This window comes from Peromyscus californicus, unplaced genomic scaffold (assembly GCF_007827085.1).
Source record: "Peromyscus californicus insignis strain IS unplaced genomic scaffold, ASM782708v3 Scaffold_23__1_contigs__length_62951481, whole genome shotgun sequence".
In the NCBI taxonomy this organism is placed as follows: domain Eukaryota; kingdom Metazoa; phylum Chordata; class Mammalia; order Rodentia; family Cricetidae; genus Peromyscus; species Peromyscus californicus.
This window is the reverse complement of record NW_026294534.1, coordinates 60,613,775-60,619,021: the sequence shown is the minus strand read 5'-3', so window position 1 is coordinate 60,619,021 and position 5,247 is coordinate 60,613,775. Positions and strand designations below refer to the sequence as shown.

At 40.5% G+C, this 5,247-nt stretch overlaps 1 pseudogene; it reads right to left on the bottom strand.

The window, feature by feature from the left end:
• Positions 1-2,036: 2,036 nt before the first annotated feature.
• LOC128119343 (non-histone chromosomal protein HMG-14-like) lies at positions 2,037-2,369 on the bottom strand (annotated as a pseudogene).
• Between the last annotated feature and the right edge of the window lie 2,878 nt (positions 2,370-5,247).

The following is a 5,247-nucleotide window of genomic DNA, read 5'->3' as shown; positions in this document are numbered from 1 at the left end:
GGCATAAATGTTCAGAATTGGAACTTCATCTTGGTGGATCTTTCCTGTGATCAGTATGTAATGCCCTTCTTGATCTCTTTCGATTGATTTTAGTTTGAAGTCTATTTTGCTGGATATTAGGATGGCTACACCCACTTGCTTCTTAAGACCATTTGATTGGAAAGTCTTTTCCCAGCTTTTTATTTTAGGTAGTGTCTATCTTTGAATTTGAGGTGTGTTTCTTGTATGCAGCAGAAAGATGGGTCCTGCCTTCATATCCATTCTGTAAGCCTGTGCCATTATAGGTGAATTAATCCATTGATATTAAGGGATATTAATGATCAGTGATTGTTCATTCCTGTTATTTTTTGGTGGTAGTGTGTGTGTACTTCTCTTCTTTGGGGTTTACTGCTGTGGCATTATCTATTGCCTGTGTTTTCGAGGGTGTATCTGACTTCCTTAGGTTGGTATTTTTTTCTAGTGCTTTCTGTAGGGCTGGGTTTGTGGATAAGTATTGTTTAAATCTGGCTTTGTCTTGGAATGTCTTGTTCACTCCGTCTATGATGATTGAAAGTTTTGCTGGGTATATTAGTCTAGGCTGGCATCCATGGTCTCTTAGTGTCTGCATTACATCTGTCCAGGTCCTTCTGGGTTTCAAAGTCTCCATTGAGAAATCCGGTGTTATTCTGATGGGTTTGCCTTTATAAGTCACTTGGCCTTTTTCCTTTGCTGCTCTTAATATTCTTTCTTTATTCTGTATGTTTAGTTGTTTAATTATTATGTGGTGAGGGGACTTTTTTGGGGGGGTCTAGTCTGTTTGGTGTTCTATAGGCTTCTTGTATCTTCATAAGCATTTCCTTTTTTAAGTTGGGAAAATTTTCTTCTATGATCTTGTTGAATATATTTTTTGTGCCTTTGAGTTGGTATTCTTCTCCTTCCTCTATCCCTATTATTCTTAGGTTTGGTCTTTTCATGGTGTCCCAAGTTTCTTGGACATTTTGGGTCATGACTTTGTTGGCTTTATTGTTTTCTTTGACTGAGGAATCTATTTCTTCTACCGTATCTTCAACGCCAGAGATCCTTCTTCCATCTCTTGCATTCTGTTAGTTATACTTGCATCTGAAGTTCCTGTTCATTTACTCAAAATTTCTATTTCCAACATTCCCTCTGTTTGTGTCTTCTTCATTTTTTCTATTTCCCTTTTCAGGTCTTGGACTGTTTCCTTCATCTTTTTCATGATTTTCTTTCAGGGATTTATTGTTTTCTTTTGCTTTATTTGTCCTTTCCTCTAGTTTTTTATAGCATTCTTCCCGTTTTTTGTTTGTCTTTTCCTCAATTTCAGTTTTGATTTCTTCTTTATAAGCCTCTAGCCTCTTCATGATGTTATTCATAAGGTTGCTTTCTTCTGCTTCTTCCATTTTGTGATTTTCAGGTCTAGCTGTTGGAGGAGGGCTAGGTTTGGTGATGCTGTATTGCTCTTCATTTTGTTGTATGAACTTCTGCCTTGACGTCTGCCCATCTCCTTGCGGATTCGTTCTTGGTGATATCAGCGCTCTTGGTCCAGACAAAGCTGACAGATTCAGGAAGTCTCTCTCTTGTCCAGATGGAAGCTCTGGGCCTGATGGGCGCTGGGGGCTGGTCTCTGAGTCTCAGGTAGTGACTGGGGTCTCTCTTGTCCAGATGGGAGCTCTGGGACAGGATGGGATCTGGGGGCTGGTCTCTAAATCTCAGGAAGTGGCTGGGGTCTTGGGCAGATGGGCGTGAGGGCAGGGCGAGGAGATTGCTGGGCCTGCCGGGGGTCATGGAGAAGGGGAACCTTCCCAGTGGGGGTGGGGGGAGTTCCTGTACAATGGCCAGAACCTGGGGCCAAGTTGGGCAGGTCTTCCCTGGGATGGCTGGTGCCCAGGGATGTTACCTAGGGGCAGGCCTCTCTGGGTATCGATTTAACCTCTTAAAAAATTCATTTACACTTAAAAAATGGGATGAGGCAGGACTTCCTCACACCTTTTAAAAATGTTTCTAGAGCTACTAAAAAACTCGTATTTACAAAATAGTTGTTAAAGATATTCATCTGGATTGTACAAGAAGGGAGGCGGGGACACTGACGGATGGTTAGTCGGCCTTGGCTTCTTCTCTTCTACTTCATAGGCTGTAATCTGATTTTCTGCAGGCACATCTGTGGTTTGCTGCTCAGCCACCTCAGCCTGTTTGCCCTTTGCTCCCCTCTTACCTTTGGTTTGCACTTTTTTTATCTGATGATTTATCCTTTCCCGCGGCCTTTTTCGGCTTTCCGTCCACCTTGGCAGGGGCGGCTTGACAGACAGCCTCGCGGAGCGCCGCTTGGGCTCCGCCTTCGCTGCTCCATCCGTGCAAACCTTCCTCTTGGGCATCCTGTCAGTGCTGGGTGGGATGCGCGTGCGAGGCCGAACCTGTCACCGCACGAAATGCTGCGACCCGCCGTGGGGGCGATTTAGGTAGAGAATTAAGCCTTCATTTCAAGCCAGATCTGTCCTCAGTATAGTTGACTAGGTCCATAATGGAGGGCATTGTTATCTTTTTTAATGGGGCTGTATATAATAAAACATCTGTTACATATTATGAAATAGCTGATTTTCTCCAAGTTATAAGATCCCCAAGGTGGCAGAGTTAATTACCCATGTAAAGATTCATAATTTTCTGGTAGCTACATTTCAAAGACACACCTTGAATGTTAAGTTCTACTTGGAATTCTAAATAGTTCTACAGCAAATAACAAAAATTATCCATCAGGTTTTATTTTTGTCTTCATGTTATTACCTTGTTTAGTCTTTGTAGAAATTCTTGTTTAGCACATAAACAGCCAGATTGTGGTGCAGGATTCCCTCCTGAATGGGCTGTCAAGGAAAGGTTTGGAAGTTAGAGTGTTAGCAGAAGCGGGACTCTATTCCATGATCTGCAAACCAAGCTCTTGGGAGGTAACACCACAGTCACTGAAATGCCAAAAAAGTATGACAAAGAAAGTGCTGTCGTGCTCTAAGGGCAAGGAATGGGGATGGAGTCAGGATATTAATTCTATTGAGCATGTGACTATAGAACCACCAGTTACTGTAGCCATCAAACAAAGGCTGTGAAAGAACCAGTGTCTCTTCTGTCTGCCTGACTCTGACTCTCTGTCTCTCTTTCTCTCTGTCTCTCTGTCTCTAGCCCTGTCTCTGTCTCTCTGTTTCTCTCTGTCTCTCTGTGCTTTTGTTGAGGTAGTTTTTTGTGGCTCAGTTCTTCCTTTTCTTCAACACAAGGAGGAAAGAGTAAGGAAAGAGTCACCCACTACAGTCAAAATGTTGAAGAACATATTAGTAGCTGTTTGTAAATTTATAATGTAAGTTATGTTATGACCTGAAACAACAACAAATTCAAATCTTTGGGTAAATGTTTTTTAAAATGGTTATTAAATTATCACTTTTAAAATATGTCACAGTAAAGTAAGAACTCCAGGAGAGCTACAATTAATACCTGAAAAGCCTGTCCAGATCAGTAGAGGTAAGATTAATAATGAATACTCTATTGGTCCTACCCTAATTGAAAAAGAGTAATAAGATTTGTTCCTGCAAAAAACTGCCAAGGAAATCCAATAAAAATGCAGTTATAGTCTTTCTTAATTTGCTTCTTAACATTTGTAGAATACAAAATCAGTTAAATTATTTCTAAGAAATTTCATTCTAAAACCATATCATCTGAAACATGTTTGTTTGTTTTTTAGCATGAGCCATTAATGAATGGCTCTTTGTATAAATAAGAAAAAGATATTTAACTTAGTCCACAGTATCCTCTATATGCACTTAATAGCAAGTTGGCTCTGTTATAAAATGGATTGTTTTTCAGTTGTTATAATAAATGCGTTGTATTTTTGCTATGTATTATTATGTAGTTAAGTATCACGAAAATATGATTATATTTAAAAACCAAGTATACAATATCCAATTACCTTCATTAATTTTTTGTGACTAAATGTAATTAAGATTATCTGTTTTTTCCATTCTGTAATTTTTCAATTTAGACATATTAGACAATTCACATATTGTCTTACTGTTACCTTTAAGTATCTGCCACTTAATGTGAATGTGTCTTGAAACAGTATGTAAGAGGTTCAAGGAATATCTTTTAAAAGTCAATGGATTTTGAATTTTGTAGGCAGTGCTAATGATTGAACACTGCCATTGTGAGCATTCTAGGCAAGTGCTTTCTCTATTGGCTATGTGGCCAGATTATGCCAGCATATGCCGGTTATGATGACAATTGGTTTATGTATTACAAGATGTATTTTCAAGAAAATATGCCACAGTAGCAGGAACATTGAGAAAACAACACTATTATCAAGTAGGCAACATTGACAACAGGGTCCTGGCCCACTGAGTCTGGATAAGATTCTAACAGTGGAGAGAATGCTACAGGATTTGTGCTTTCAGCAACTGTAACCACAGAATCTTTCACACCTATCTTGCCTTTGGAAGGCAAACCAGGGAGTGATAGTGTAGATGAATTGGAATGCCCCTCTTCACATAAGAGATGAGGTGAAAAGTGGCAGCCAGTATTACTATAACGTGGGTGACTTTCTTTTATATTATTTTAACATGATATTATTGAACTTCCCTTGTGGTGATGAGGACTGACCAAGGCCTCCAACATGCTGAATGTAGGCTCTACCACTGAGCTGCATTCTCAGTCCATTTACTGCTGGGACAAATGCTCACCTCAGTCATGGGCAGGGTCAAGGAAATGACATTTTGCATACTGCAAATGAAGCCAACAAGAATTGATTTTCTTTCTTTTTGGAGGGCAGAGTGTTAGCATAGAGTGAAAGCTCAACTCATTGATGGTTTACATGTGGAAACATAAAAGTGTTTCATTTAAGATACTACTCCCTTGAAATGGCTGCTTTGTGCCCATGCTTCTTCCACGATTCTCTCACTGGAGATCCAGTTCAGGGTGCATAACTGCTAAGGGACGACCTTTCCAGTAGTTCTTATGGTGGGAGGTGAAGGGAGCTGATGCTGAGCTCCTTTACACTGCACAGGCATGAGGTACTCTAGCTAGAATGGAGGGGCTTCTTAACATCCTCCTCAGATGGGGACAAGGAGACAAAGCACACTGACCTCTCCGGAGCTTTGCCACACTGGCGGGTGGAAATTCTTCCCAAAGGTGTTTGTCCTTGGTCTGTTTGCATCTCCTATGTTCTGCTATGCTGCAGAGGGCAGTCACCATAGACTTAACTTCCTTGTGTCTGGAATTTTC